The sequence below is a fragment of the Argiope bruennichi genome, chromosome X2, assembly GCF_947563725.1.
Source record: "Argiope bruennichi chromosome X2, qqArgBrue1.1, whole genome shotgun sequence".
Taxonomy (NCBI): domain Eukaryota; kingdom Metazoa; phylum Arthropoda; class Arachnida; order Araneae; family Araneidae; genus Argiope; species Argiope bruennichi.
Window position 1 is genome coordinate 39,392,043 of NC_079163.1, and position 16,986 is coordinate 39,409,028.

At 28.2% G+C, this 16,986-nt stretch overlaps 1 protein-coding gene across 1 annotated transcript in view; it reads right to left on the reverse strand.

Moving 5' to 3' along the window:
- The window catches only part of LOC129961018 (zinc transporter ZIP3-like), a 210,706-nt gene extending 194,016 nt beyond the window's left edge, over positions 1 to 16,690 (reverse strand). Inside the window, exon 1 of the mRNA XM_056074811.1 lies at positions 16,574 to 16,690. The gene's annotated coding sequence lies outside the window, so the exon portion shown is untranslated. The remainder of the gene's footprint in view (positions 1 to 16,573) is intronic.
- Between the last annotated feature and the right edge of the window lie 296 nt (positions 16,691 to 16,986).

Below are 16,986 nucleotides of genomic sequence, written 5' to 3' on the forward strand. Positions count from 1 at the left end.
TTGAATCCTGCAAATTTTAGCAACTTAGTTCACCTAGCAATTATTCCAAAAATTTGTAATCATTTTAAAATTTTAAAACTGCCACGGTAATTATACCTACTATAGAAGAAATATTTTTGTTTCCAGTCTTCTAGGAATGAATATGTTGACAGAATATTCATTTCATATAACATCTATTCAATCCTTTCAATATACATGGATTCCTTCACATACTTCATCATCATTATATAAAAATATGAAATTAATTTACAGTTCAAAGATTTCAATTTATGGTAATTTATTCATTATAGATGGTTTTCAAACTATTTAATTCATTTTAAGGATAAACTTTAAGAATTTAATGGCAAATTTTAAGAATTTAATGCTACACTTTATGAAATAAGATGAAGTAGATCTTTAGGAAATTTTTAAAGCAATGAATTCTCAGAAAGCTAAATACAGGGATGGCATTTCCGAAGTAATGAAATCTTAGTTTCGGAATCGGAGGGTTTCAAGTTCGAAAACCGATTTTAATAAATGTCCGATTATTGTAAGTGAAGTCGTAACCGTATAGTGGTGAATGTCAGTGTTTGTTACGCGTTAAATCTATGAATCTACCATTTTAGGTCAAACGACCTGCCACTGGAGTGTCGCCCACTTCTTTTAGGTCGAAATTACGATGTGCTCTTCAAAAGAGAAATTATTATAATTAAACTATCTAAACAATTATCTTTAAGTTTAGTAAGTGAATTATTTATGGTAAAGTAAACTAATTAAAATCTCGATTTAGCAGCTTTAACAAAAATAAAAAGAAAATATTAAAAGTGACTGACAGATTTAAATTATAATAGCTTAAATGATGATAAAATGTGTGAGTAAAGAAATAATAGTCAGATAATAAAAGAAATGATATTAAAATATTTTCATTGAAATGATGCATAAAATATTTTTATTAATATAATGACGATAGTTAATATAATTAAAGTTATGTTATTATAATTGAATGATGTTAATATAATTAAAAGATAGTATTAAGAAAATCAATATATAAAAATCTAAGGAGATGAAAAAAATGTAAAATTCCTGAAAACAAAAAACAAAAAAAAAAAAAAAAAACTTTCTCCATGCTATATTATATTAGTAGGGGGTGTTATTTTCTCTCTACTACATAAAATTGCGGATCTTGGAAAAGACCGTAAACTTCAAGAGTGCTCAGATTTTTGTTTTGAGAGTCCTGCACATGAGCTTTTTGTACTTTGCAATATAGTGAAGAAAACCGAGCATACATTTTGGATGCTTTTTTTCCAACAATTGCAACCGAAATGTAACACAGAATTACAATTTTAGTAACAAGATCACATACCAAATTTCAATTATACTTAAAGTCATTGTGTTTTTTGAATTATCAAACTAAACGTCAGTTTACTAAACGAAACGTCAAACGAACGTCAGTTTACTATATTGTAAACTGACGTTCAACACTTTGACGCATTTAGTTCAAAATTTGATAAAAATCTACCCTTTAGAATTAATTAAATCTGAGTACCAAATTTTATCCATTTGATCCTTTTTTTTTTTTGTAGTTATATTGTTCACTTCTATTGCGACAACCATACAGCCAAAATTCCTCTGAATAGATTTCTCCGAAACTTGATATCTATAATTTTGGTACAATTACTATATACCATATTTCATCAGTCTAGATCAAAGTGTTTTTGAGTTATCGTGCTCACAGTCAAACAATTCCAAAAATGTTCAGGAAGGTCTGAAGCGCGAAAATTCGTCAAACTCTCGAGTTCAAAATTTTTACGATTACAAAACTTCTATGAATACTTCGCAAATGAAGAAGTAAAAAAACTGAACATTACCTGGTAAAAATCATAAATAGATCACAAGAGAAACGTTTCTAATTCACAAAGCAAAAAGATGAAAAAGTGTTGATTATTTACTTCGAAAAAAAAAAGCACACATTTCTTGCCTTTTAACTCAACCAGCCTCATTTTTTTCCCTTCAAAATTCGATGTTGCTCTCTATTCATTCGTCAACCTTTTCTCACTCTCTTTATACCCAGTAATACTGTTTTGTATATTCTCCGATTTTTGTTGTCCGAAGGAGATAAAAGTAACAAAACGTAACGAGGCACATCGATATTGGAAAATGATATGAAAGCCTTTCTACGAAAACTGGCTTTGCAGTGTGGCTATCAGCATTTCCGCGCATGATAAGAAAAAAGAAAAAGAAAATACAGGAAAAGAAATCGAAAATAAAAAAAGGTAGATACATTTTTCAGAAAGAAAACTGCAACATCTTTATCTATCGTTTCGTGCCTGATTTTCAAGTTTTCGGTTAGGCTATTATCCTCTAATATTTTAGTTCCCCACTTTCTTTCGCATATTTGATCCCCAAGGGAATTCTAAATTCGGAAGAATGTTCTATACGATTCTTTTCCAACTCGGTATGTTTAATTCGTCCATTTTTCATTCTAAATTTATTTCTTGCAGGAATAAAATTTATCTACTCAAGGAAGAAGAAAGTTTTAGATTAAAAGGAAATGACATTTTCTTAAATGTACCTTTTAAACTACGATGATTCAGATAATAAATTAACCATCATGGCAAATCTCCTTTAACTAACCACTTGGAAAAGGTAACTCTGAACAGCAGATAATAAGGGGCTTATAATAGTTGAATAAAAGCATGTAGTAACTCCTTGGTAAATTAAGCTTTCTGGAAGTAATAAAATTTATTTACCGAAGAAAAAATAATGTTTTGGATAAAAGGAAATGACATATACTTAAAAACACTTTAAGAATCACAATTATTCTAACTAGCAGTTAACCATTTAATAAATCTTTTTATCTCTTTAAGCTAACCACATGGAAATTGTAATTCAAAACTACAAATTGTTAGATAATTATAATAGTTGAACAAGAGTTAGGCTAGGACACTTTGATAGGCCAATTAACATATTACGCAAGACCCTTATACTTCATGAATTAATTAAGTCACTAATGGTCGCATCATTTATACGGCACCAGAATTTCTAAAATAATTAATGGTTGATTAAAATTTCGCTTTCAAAGTGTAAGGTCATTTAATAAAATTTAAGTCTACTTTGAAGAGGGAGACAGATATTTTACTCGTAAAATTAACTAACAACTAACTAAAGTTTCTCTAACTTTTAAAATTTAATATTTTAAATCAAGCTTTAAGATTTAGCCTTTTTGTACACAATATTTTAAAGTAAAGCTTACAATCGAGTGACAATAGTTATAGCTATTAAATATATTTTTTTAAATGTTTATTATACAATACTTTCCCTACTAGTCTCAATAAAAATATCGAAAAAATTCATTTACTTAAGATTCGATCGGCCATTATTATTCCTCCATCAGCAGATATTTTAAAATCATTCTTTAGATGCAAATTAGAAATAAAAAAAATATTAAGTTTAAAAGCAAAAATGAATTAAATGGAATAAAAAGGAAGGAAAAATGAAGATTTTATCAAGAGTCGCCTTCAGGTAGCGATTCAATCAGGGATTTTTTCTGTGAGGGGCCTGACTTTCGTCCAAATATTGACCCCTCGTGATCCGAAAATCCCAAGAAATTGAGGTTTTTGAAGACAAGAATCAAATAAATAAAAGCAATAACAAAAATTACACAATAATAATAATAAACAAAATATTATTTCAAAATTCAACTCTAAGCGAGACCTCAGCAAAATTGAGTCCAACCAAATCACTACAAGACCATTATCACACTATAAAACCAAAATATACCAATAAAATATAAAAGCAAAGAACATACCACTTGAAAGAAAAATAATCCAAAAGCTTTTATAAAGAAAATTAAACTTATCACTGTAAACAATTATGTCAAGCTAAATTCAACTTTCCCGCGCTTACAGCTGAAAACGCCTACAACGCTCGATTAAGGAGATTCGTCATCAAATGAAATAAACTAAACAATCTTAGCGCCATCTATTGAGATGAAAAACAGAAAAAAGAAGATAAAAAAAACTAGCAAGCATATTTTTAGTTGTGAAAATATTAGACTATTGGTTAGAAAATAGATAAATCCTCTCTTATTAAATATACATAACTAAATTTAATAAGAGTGGTTTGTAGAAAATCGCTTGTAGTGGTTTGGTTAGATTTAATTTTGCTGTGTTCTTGCTTAGATTTGAATTTTGAAATAATACTTTACTTATTATAATTGTATAATTTTTGTCATTGCTTTATTGATATTAATTCTTGTCTTCAAAATCCTCAGTTTCTTGGGATTTTCGGGTCTAGAGGGGTCAATACTTGGACGAAAGTCAGACCCTCACAGAAAAAAATCTCTGATTCGAATCCCCGCCTAGGATGACCCTAGATAAAGTCTTCAGGCCGAATTCATTGATCCTTCCTTTTTATTCCATTTAATTCATTTTTGCTTTTTAACTTAATATTTCTTTTGGGTGCGTTCATTTGTGTTTTAGATGTAGCATTAGCGCGCTCTAAATACAACGCATCTCTCTTTTAATAGTTTTGACTCTGGAAATATTTAATTTTAAGTTAGTTTCTTAAAAATTACTTTAATTTTTGGTTGGTAGTGTCTTTAGATGCAATGCATGCAATTAAGTCCAGATATTTTTAAAATGGAGGAAACTGTAATTAATATGCAACCCTATAAATGTATAAAGAATTTCAGTGTAATAAAATGAAATAAACAAACTATCCAACGAAAATCGAGAGATGCTGCATTAGAAAATAGGCCACATTTAGATCAGCAAAAATAGCAGTTAGCAGCAAAAATAATTAATGCACAATAAGCTTCATTCGCCTGATTCATTAGATAAATCTGAATGACTAAGTCGCCAAGAATAGAAATGCGAATACTGTGATCCCTTACCCTCGTTCTACTTCCCATCCATGTACTCATGATGATCTCCTGTCAGATAAACATGAATGACTAGATCACCAAGAATAGGAACGCGAATACTGTGATCCCTTACAAAATAATCATCACAGTCCAGGCGCATAATATTCTCTAAACAAGTGCATCCTGCCATCGACAATGACTTCAACATTGTTGCTGTGCTCCAATGGGAGGCGACAACCAACATGCTGAGACGTTCTACTTCCCATCCAAGTACTCATGATGATCTCCGGGTTATCAGCAAGAATATTAAGAGTAATATTTGCTTTATTTCATCTTTCATTCCTCCTTTACAGTTCTTTACAAAACAAAGCAGCATTTTTTGGCAAACAGCATTCAAATAAATAAAATCAATTGAAATCCCTGATATTAATGATAAAATTAACTGATAATAAAATGTTCACCTTATTATTTGCAGGGAATTATTCAAACAAGAGTTGCAATGCCTTCCGCTACCAAATCGAATACAATTTATTTCAAATAAAAGGCTTCCCTTCAAATATAGAAATTATCCCTCCCCCAAAATGTAATATTTTCTCTCTTATTTCCAAGGTTAAAAAAAATCACACTAGCTGTTTGCATGCCAAATCCAATCCGGCATGTCCATTCCAGATTCTATTCCATTCACCTATTTCTATGAAATATCAAGATTGAAGTCGATGTAATGGAAAAATAAAAAAACGAGGACGCCATGCAATTTTCATAAAACATCGAAAAAATGAGAAAGAAATAAAATATTATTTCTAAAATTTTAGATACAGAAGCTCCCATGATGCTTGACTCTGAATAAACTAATACAGAATCTGAATCCATACATTACATCAGGGATTGAGTTTTCATCTGCGTGCATGAGAAAATAGGGTCGAATAATGCGAATTTGTTCCCACTACTACTTATACCTTGGAAAGAAGAAAGAATCACGCGATGCAAAAAAAGCAGTGTGCTAGCTTATTTAAATATAAACATATCTCCTCATTTTGATTTTTATAAAAGAATACTGTCACCTCAGTCTTAATTTTAACGTGTATGAAGCCTCTTTGCCTTTTATAAACGTCTTTTATCTTTCTTATGAATAATTTCGTTCTCTTTTTATAGCAAAGGAGATACGTTTCTTCTGACTTTAATCAGTCTTTATGTTTATTGTGAAACCTCAGTTCTGTCTTTATTTTGCACTTTTTTTCGTGAAGGTTTAACTTGCAGTTAACACATAAACTTCAAATTCAAACTAAGCTTAACAATTCAGTTTAAAAAAGTACTAAAGAAGTTTTTTTTTTCTTCTTAAGATTTAAAATGTAACTTAATTTTAATTATTAAGAAGATGAAATTTAGCATGAAAAATAAAGGTCCGTCCTACAAGTTGAAATGTTTATGAGAGATAGGAATTGAGTTCTTTTTATTCTGACACCTAAAAATGAAATATATTTTTATGTGCATAGACTGAAGAAAAGATACATATAAAAACTAAAATAACATAAAATATATTTTTTTTCTGAAGTTCTCAGATTTTAATTCAAGAACTGGTTAATGCTTATTATACTCATTAAAAATAAGATCTCATTTAGCAAAGTTTTGTGAAAATTTCTAAAATCATACTCATAATTGCATAAAAATGTCTCATTACCAGTTTTTAGTTATAATCATTTTCTTGCATATTCTAATGGAGTGTATTTCTTCGCAAATACAATTCTGTTAAACAGATATTTGCCTTTTAATAAGACAATTTATGTTATCTCACCTAAGTTTATTTCTATGCCATTTTTATAAGCATTTTTGTAAGATGTAATATATCATCGTATAAATCTTAATACCAATCGCTTTTGGACATTAACATTTCCAAGATTTTTCTACGATTTCTTGAATCTTAATTAAACTAAGAAATTAAATAAATTGGTCTTCAGCAAATGATATTAAGAACACTTCATTAAAATATTTGAGCAAAAATAGATATTTATAAAAAAAAATTGTTAAAGCTTGTTATTTTGAATTAAAAAAAAACATTTAGTCGATGATGTAAGTGTTTGTTGTACTTGACGTAACAAAAGAAAGCTAAAAAAAGTGAAATCAAAGTACAGCAAAACATTATTTGTAGGTATTTAACTGCCTAAACCACAAATTATATCATCAATATGTCGAACAATTTTGCTATCTAATCTTATATCAAATATTCCACCAATTTGAGGTTCAAAATTCATTACGGATGTAAGATTGTGCAATACAAGTCACACTCAAGATTCCCAGACAGACAACTCATTACTCCCCCTTCTTGGCAAGATGAGCATAATATACAAGCTATTCAAATTATTATTGGTCAATTGTCTAATTCTATGAAACTAATCAATGTACTCATCTGAATGACAAATTAACTATGTTATTCAGATTTGATTCCAAGTCACTCAAACAAATCTATTACAGCGAAAACATCAGAATGATTGCATTTCTGTTGTTGAGGAAATTCATTAAATAAAGTTATTTAGATGTTGTATTAATAGATGTTGCTAATAGATGTTGTATTACTTTAAACGCCATGAATAGCAATTCTGTTAATTAATGAACAATATATAAAAGTTAAAATAAGTTTCAGTGCTGTTACAAGCCAAAATCGTTATAATCTTCAAAAGATTGTTTAAAATACAAAAGAATGGAACTGGAAAATAAGTTAGAACCAATCTTTATCTTAGGCTCGATTCTTGCATTAAGTAATGTAGTCAGAAGTTAACATTTATGGTTCCATATCTTTATTATTCATTTCAATGAAAATAGAGATATAGAAAATGCATACATTTATTAAGATTTTACGCCCATTTGAGAGAATATGCCTTTGTCAGTACTTCAAAACAATGGTTTTATCTCTCTCAAAGTTTATGTGATATGAAGGGATATGATTCTTAACTCAGCTACAAGATAATTATCGTTGATGACAGAGTTCATTTAGTGGGGTATGCTCATTTAACTATAATACAAACAGTTCTCCAGCTAAAATGTAAATTTATTTGGAAGATTTAGATTAAACATTTTAAGCATTCCTGAGACAATACTTTCAAAGAGGTCTTACAGATACTGTACAAACAATGCTGTTTTATGAGTGATTTTTTTTGTCTTTCATTTTAAGATACTTCTTAACCGAAGATAAATATTAATATAAGATAAGTAATCTTCAACATGTCGTTTATGTGTTCTTTAATACCGAATTTATGTTAACATAAATATGTATTACACAGACTATATACCACAAAGGGATTCACGAAAGTCAACTTTAAAAGTCCATCATTTGCAACGAGAAAAGAAATATGACGTTTCCAAAAAAAGAAAGAAAGAAAAGAGAAGAAAAAGAAGAAAAAAGGAAATAAACCCGAATTTTTTCCTTTAGTCACGAAATCAGTTTTTTTTTTTTTTTTTTTTTTTTTTTTTTTTGCGTCCTTTATTCAAGAGCTAGACTGTCAATTGAGGAATCATACTTTTTCCAGTAGTATTAATAAACATTTTTGTTATTGAAGTTCCGTCATACCATCAAAAACAGTTTGCAATATTGTTGTTTTAAAGCGTGTGCTGTTGTCTCCCTGAAAAGGTCCCGCGTCTGATATATAAGTTCCTCAATGAAGGACAGCACACTGGGCATTTGTAAACCATTATCCTTCCTCAATGTCTTATTCTATATAACATTATAGTCTTCAATCAAGTGGCTTAGATTGTAAATTATGTAACAACTTCTGCTATTTCATTATAAAAAAATATCCTTATAAAAATTCCTAATAAAAAAATTTACATCCTCCATTCAAGAGTTCGGCTATCAGACGAGGAAAGCATCTTTTTCAGCAACATTAAAAAATACATTTATGTTACTAAGACTCTGTCATACCATCATAAATAGTTCTTGCTGATGTAAAATATATGATCTCTTGTCAGAGAGATACGTTACTTAATGGAGGACGACAGTCTGAACATTAGAAAACCGTTACCCATCTCAGTGTTCTATGTAACCCAACGACGCCCAAATGCAGGACCATCCAGTGGCTTACATTGTGAAATATGCGGCAACTTTTAATTTCATCTTGAAAAAAAACCGATATCATATAAGCTTTTTCTATTCAAACAGCATCTTTCTTTTATCATTTGTCTTCAAATTAAACCGTTATATATTTTTGTTTTCAAATTAATGATTTTTAGAAATGGTTTAGATTTCTGAATCTTCCTGCATTTGAAATCGCATTTCCAGAAAAAACATAAGAATAAACATTTTAAATGGAAACTAGAATTTTGTTTCCCATAGCCTCAAAAGATACAAATATAGAGCAATGATTAATAGAATTACTCTAAAGTCTAAAAATTTTGAATTGAATAATGTAAGTTTAATAGAAAGAAATACTATGGATATATGTATAAAACACGAAATACATTTAAAATCCATATAGTCTGTGGTTGACTGAGTTTAACATCAGAAGTTTACAAAAATGCTTCCTTTTTCCTTTATTGATACTTTGATGCACAGGAAAATAAAGTCTGGTAAATAGAAATTTGAAAAAATGGTAACTGCTTTTTCGTTGATTTAAATGTTTCAGAGAAAAAGTTCAAGCGACTGGAGAGAAGCAGTATTTTATTATGAATCTTTCGCTGCGTTATAAACCATCAGAACTTTGAGCAGGTAGAACCTATCTAAATTCTCAAAGAAATAAAATATTTCACTAAAACTTTTCAATTTTAAAAATAAATATTCCTTAAAATTATAACTTGATTAATAACTGACATTTTTATTCTTCCAAAATTTTTTATCCAAAGAAATCATTTATATGCTATCAATTATATTTAAGTTTATTGTTTTCACCTTTTTTTAACAATAATTTGTAATTTTAAATAAAGTGAATCGCACTTTTAAGTGGTTTTAATAAATTTGTATTTTATTTGAAAAAAAAATTGTTTTTACTCAAAACTTGTATTTTATCGAAAAAAATCTTAAACAAATGAAGTTTCTCAAATTTATCAGTTTAGAATAAAATGCATTCAAATCTTCGCTCGATATTTTATCGAAATCATACCAACAAGAAGAAGGCACAGGTTGGAAAATTGAATTTGGGATGAGATTTAATATAATGGTTTTATATTTTTAGGATATAGTTTTTTCATAAAAAAAAAATCTTAAAACGCAATAGGCAACCAATTCTGAGAAAACAGCCTTCAAATTTTTGGTATGCTTTATACACTAATAAGTAGTTGTTCGTTGTTGAGCAGCCGATCAGTATTGTCATCAAGGTGCTGGTTTCACATCCGCGACTTCAGGATTCGGTTTTCTGTGCATTATTTTTTAAAATTTTTTCCGAAATTATTTATATTAAATAAAAAATTACAAGTTTTAATTGATTTTACTTAATTTTTGTGCACAAATAAATGTGCATACATCTAATGCATTGGTTACAATGAGAATTTAATTTCTAAATACAATTTTTATCAAGTTTAAGTATAGATTAATGCATGGATAAGGTGATAATTGTCTAAAAGACCCGTACGAATAATATCATGCTACATAAAATACTGAAAATGATTCAAATTCCAAGATATATACCAAAAAAATTAAGCACCTTTGAGCACTAATTTCTATATTGAATTACAAATAAATCTAACTTTAGTTGTTTGATGTAACTCAGCAATACTAAAATAATGCATTTCATATATAAATTTTACAAAAGTTATATTTTCAACACTAACGCTTTTTAAAAAAATCACAAATAATTCCATCCTTAAAATTGGCATAGCTGACCGAAGTGAAATCAGAATGTCACCTCATTGACTACACTTTTTATGTTCATTTCTTGAATTGAAATGCTTGCCTAAGTTATATGCAACAAAATTTTACATTAAAATACCCTAAAAAATATTTGAATGCTTCAAACACATTTTCTCTTTCAGTTTCAAACTTTCCTCCAAAACCTCGAAGCCATCGGTTCAGCTACCTTGTCAATTTAGCTTTCTAACACTTAAGAGCAGGAAAGGAAAAAAGAAATAACACGAATAAAAGAACGGTTTTTCCTCGGGGAGCTTAACTCGATCGGTAGAAAAAGGTTACAAGAAACTCTTTTCAAAAATACACTCAGGATTTCGATAGTCTCCCAACGTCCCACGCGTCACTAAGAGCTCTACACTTTTGTCAACTACTTTCTATAAGAATTAAATTCTTTAAGCAGCCCTGATAGAATAGATCAGATTTTATAAACTTGACATGTTATCAAAATTGTAATTGTAGGTAATTCAACTGGCAAATATCAAAATTATATAGAAAAAGACCAAGAGATTTTTTTGCGATACGAGGAACTCACACTTATAGGAAATTCTAGGAATAAATGAGATATATCACTAAGTAGATTATGGGTTGATTGCTAAACAAGTCATATAGAATGAAAGGCTAAGTTTGAAAAATACCGAATATATTAACAATAAGAAACTGTACTTATATTTTTCAAATCTATTTCAGATAATCTTTACTATCTAGTTAATACGCTTTTTCTTTTTCTCAAAGGTTTATAATTGTTACCGTTATTTATTTTAAAAGAAAAATTACAGAAACTGAGTAGAGAAAAGAGTAAAACTGCTTATAATATTCTCTAATAATCTGCGCATTTCTTTGGTTTCTTATGGCTTAATGAAAGGAAGTTGGTGGAAAAAATCTTTATTAATAGTTAAACATCCTCATTGCTTTCTATAAATAGAAAATAATTAACATAATACAAGGGCTATTTCTCGCAGAATATCAGTAGTCTGATATTATTTTCAATTAATTTGCTAGTAATAAACTTGTTATAGTCTGAAACTTGTTATACATTAAAAATTTCAATATGGAATGCTAAATTATACATATCAGAAGACAAAAATTTTAAATAAAATTTATTGAAAAATTAAGAACCATCAATTCACTACAAGATAGGAAATATTCCTTTGCAAAAGAAAAAAAATCCTTACATTTATTTTCTATATGAGCGCTTCGTAGTATTTTTAGTTCAAGTTTCTCTTAAAAATACATAAGAAAATTTCAAGTTTCTCTTAAAAATACATAAGAAAATCAAGTCAATTATGAGCATTTTATCGTCCAAATAAATTTCAACATATTAGCATTAAATGTAAACTCAATTAGACGTAATTCAATCGAAACGAGTTCAACGATAAATTTCAAAGGTGAAGATAAAATGTAATTGCTTCAAAAGAAACAGGAAATTTAGCAATTTAAATTAACTTGCTCTGCAACTTATTTTCTGGTTGGAAGTTTCACAAGTTTCATTCACCTGAAAACAATTAGGGATCGAAGTAAAACAAAATAACACTAAATTTATTCAATCAGAATTAGTAAAATTAAGTCTCGAAAAGTCTACTCGGTAACAGAATTGAATATTTTGAAATAACTGGTCAAAGCTTAGGAGAGAGATATCGCCACTGCTACAACGAAATGCATGCCAAATTTACCAAAAACCATGTATTGATGCTAAACACTTGTATAAGTCAGTTACATCTGCTCCCAAATTGTTGTATACGATATGTGATTGTTGTAACAAAATACCACATGTTGCTAGTAGTTTCAGCTGCAGCATCAATATTTTGTACGTTTTCTTGTGTGTGTTTTGAGACTTGACGTTTTGATATAAATGCGATAATATAAATAAGCATAACAAAAGAAGGGTTTAAAGAAGTCAATAAAAACTATGAATATTTAATTTAAAGTATTTTCAGCATGTGTTTGGAATGTTGTATTTGTAACAGATTAAACTTAAAAACCGCTTTGATAATGAAAATAATGAAATAAAAGATTTTAAAAATACAAATTCGAATGATACAAAACATTTGCACCATAAATGAACCTTGAAAGCTCATTTTTCTACATACTATTCTTGTGTGACGCAGAATCTAAAATTTCACCAATTATTTTATAAAGCAATTATTATTATAAAGTAACTAAAATTTAATGAATTCAAATTACTTTATTTGCCGAAGATGGTATCAGAAAATTAAAATTAATATTAAATAATTGTGATTTACTTTAATCGTTCAAATGAAATATTCTGCTCACTTTAATCGAAATAAACGCCATGTCTTATCTTTTCTTTAAAAATCTGGAATACAATGCAGAAAGAAGAAGAGAATGCCAAATTTCCATCCGAAAATACTCAACTGGATAAATGGATGGATTTTCAACACACATCACGGAAATTTCAATATTAAATAAATATTTATCCGGCCATACATAATTTAAGCAGTATGGAAATATGGAATCTCATTATTAAACCGAAAATTGCGAATAGCCAATTTTCCGCTTCCTTAATGTTGTCGATTATCGTAAGCGTAGAAACAAATCTATACTTTCATGTAATAGAACAGAGAATGAAAATTTGTGAACATGAGCTATTAAGGAAAATCGTTTTATGTTCTAGTATTGAATTATATATAAAAAGAAATCATAAATTAAAAATACAGCATATTTCCATCATATGTATACTTGGTGATAAAGCAATCATCTGGGAAAAGCAAAGCCGATTTTGTCTTCCTTATTGAGCAGTCATCTCCTTTTCTTGCATTTAAGCAATAATTACATCTAATATTATTATTTTTAATGCGTTAGATTGAATTTTAATTTACACTAGTGGAAGTGGTCCTTATAAAACTTTCTCACACTCTTCCTAATAATGATTTTATAGCCCCCCGACCCCCCCCCCATAAAGCCAAAGCTATGATTGCTCAGATATTTATCATGCAACAGGCATTCTTTTTTTACTTTTTTGTCGATCTATTAAAACTACAAGAAAGTAACAAGATTATACAATGTTATGAAATCTCAAAATCACTTTTCTTAAAACGCGAATTTAAAATCCAAATTGAGTAATAATATTGAGACTAGAGCTCCTCTATTAGGGAAAGTAAAAAGAACAAACAATGTAAGATATGATATACATAAGAATTTCCATGTTAAAAATATGAATTGATGATGCCTCGTTAATTAAAGAATAAGTTTGGAATTTAAAAAATATTATTTGGATGAATAAAATTCATGAAATCAAGTACATTCTTCAAAACTCAAGTGGATTATTTTTAGTCAGTTTGAATGAAATCTATGTAACACATAAAATTCAGAGAAAACCCTAAGAATTTGTTTTACATTGAAATCTGAGTGTAAAGTTTATATTACTGAATTTCTGAAGTAAATATCGTCACATGCGATACCAAAGAGCTCAAAATCACATGTGGTAAATTTAATAACTTCCTTCTCCCAAAATTAGAACTTCCTTTTACTGAGGATAATTTTATTCATAAAATCTAAGCAATGATTATGTTTAAAAAATGTAATAACTGTTTAAGAACATTCATATAGAGAAAAGAATACCATATCTTATTGAGATATTTCAGCAATTGAAAACGATTTTCATTGTTTGCTGACGCAGTTCTTAAAAATAAATTTTGTTGTTGACAAAAATGAAACTTAAATTACTTAATGTTTTCTTTTTACCAAAAAAAATGCTGAAGAATTATTTTTGTATTTTCCGTTAGTTATACAAAATATATCAGAATTAAAGAATGGTGCTTTCATTTTCAAAGGCAAATTTAAACAGACTTTTTCAATTTTAAGTGTTTTTAATTGTTGAAATTGAAAAATGCTTTTTCATTTCAGTGACCTAGCAAAAATATTGATAAATTATTTTAAAGATATAAAATAAACAAAAAAATGTAAGCAAAAAGTACTTCCTTCTAGTATATCTGTATAACCACTTGCCATATGTATTTACATACTGTAGTGTCTTTTCGAATTTTAAAAATATTCGATTTTTCAAAGGATCCAGAAAACTACTATTTAATCAAAAACATTCGAAATCTTCAGAGCATACAAAAAAGCCAATAAAATAATTTTAAAAATTATATTATCTATTTTAAAATTTTTATGAAATGTTACTTATTATATGTAGACATGTGATTGACTTTATATTATTTTTTCTCAAAATATAATATAAAATCAAACAAAAATGTAAAAATTAAAAAAAAATTAAATGCTAAAATCGAAATTGTTAAAAGCCATCTCTCTTCGGCAACTTTTTAAATTTTCTATTAACTGTTATGAAATAGTAAAAGATTAAAAAAAAAATAGTAATATTATCAAATTTCAAACATTAACAATATTGTGCATATTATATCCAAAATTTTTTATCTGTCGCTAAATTACTCTTAACAGAATTGAAAGTTTGAAAACAATTTTAAAAGCTATAAATACTTTAAGTATACAAAGTAAGTGATAACATATCTAGTGAAATTTTATCACACTTGTAGGAAATGGAAAATAATCGTGACACATTTCTTATATTAGACAGATTGGAGATAAAAGACAGATGAGACGTTAATACGTTAATAAATATTAATAACTCTTTCTGCTCGTCTGCTCCGGGGTCATTTCTGTTCGCTGCTTCTTGCGATTCAGTTCCGCTGATAATTATTCCAGCTTGATCACCGAGAAATTCCTACACTTTATATAAAAAATGACCCAAGATTAAAAGTTCATGTCAGATACATTTTTTCATTGTCTAAAAATTCAGTTTTGAAATGAAATGGTTGATTCTGGTTTGATTTCATTGCATAAATTTGTAACTTTTGTATTAATTTTCGATTAAAAAAAATAACAACCGCAATATTTTTTTCTTCGTTTTAGTTACTATCTTTCATTATTTAGATTATATTATTAGCTAACTTTTAGTAAGTTTATAGAACTCATTCACTTTTTAATTAAACTGAAAGTCACTTGATCACCAATTAAATTAAGAATTTAATTATTATAACTGAGAGAAACCCTATTCCTTTCATGTAACTATTATATATTATATTATATTATGTACTATATATATATATATATATATGAAGTATTTCAATCAAATGTCTTTTTCTTTTTTTTTTTTAGTTCAGTAGTTTGTTAATAGGAATATTGGCATAGATATACATTCAGTAACAAGAAATATTTAAAATAAAAAATAAATAATTTCATTGGCATCGAATGGATTGAAATATTTTAAGCAAATTATGATAATCGTGTATTGAATTTATCTCGTCACATAAACGTAAAAGGCAATAAATTATAATTATAGATAATGGGTGTTTTTCAGTTTTTTGAAAACGTATACAAAATGCCTACAGTGCTTAGCTAAATTTCTCAGTATTAAAGCAAAATTGCATCTCATTATGCACTTTAAAATTAGGATAAAACTCACATCTATAGATAATTCATTACTGCTCTAAATAGTAATAAAAAAAAGTTGAAATTCATATAATAACATTTTTTTAAAAAATTCGGAATATAACACGATACTGAAATAAATTTCTATCTAATTTTTTTATTTAATGGAACTGGGATTTTTAGATGCCATAAAAATATACAAAATAAGTAAAAATATAAATTTCGAACTCTTTTTAAATAGTGATAAAAACATAAATAAAGTGAAATTGTTTTTTTAAGTAATTGTAAAAATTGTGTTCTTTAATTAAATATTTTTTCTATAAATCATATTTCCCAATATTTTGAAATAAAAAATTGCGAGAAAAAAAAGTTTGAAATTCTTTCTGAATTCTTCCTTCAATAGAAATTAAAACAAAAGAACTACACAAAACTTCAAATCGAGAACTTGACATGCTGAACATTACCCCCGTTTCTTAGCAACACACACTTACCGGTCACAATGAAGCGCTTAGCCTACGGTGCAGGTGAATTAGTTCGGAAGTTCTTCTATTGTTCTAGAAGTCGCCGAACACGTTACCCTCTGCTTTGATACCAAACCACGTTCTGAACTCTCCAGGTTGCCACGTGGAGTCCCATTCGAGTTCGTCGCCAAGTTTGCTCACTCAACCATCGCCAAGGCTCAATTTGTAAACGCTTTCAGGCAACCCAGCTTTTTTCACGCACCATGATGTTAGGTGACATTTCACATTAAAACACACAAAATCGGCATTATTTTTAAATTATTGACTTAATTCACAATTTTGACACACAACAGGAGAAATCAGTTTACTTGGTGAGTAAGTACATAATTCTCTCGTATCGGGTCATTTGTAGCGAGAGAGGAGAAATTTTTTTTTTCTCTGTT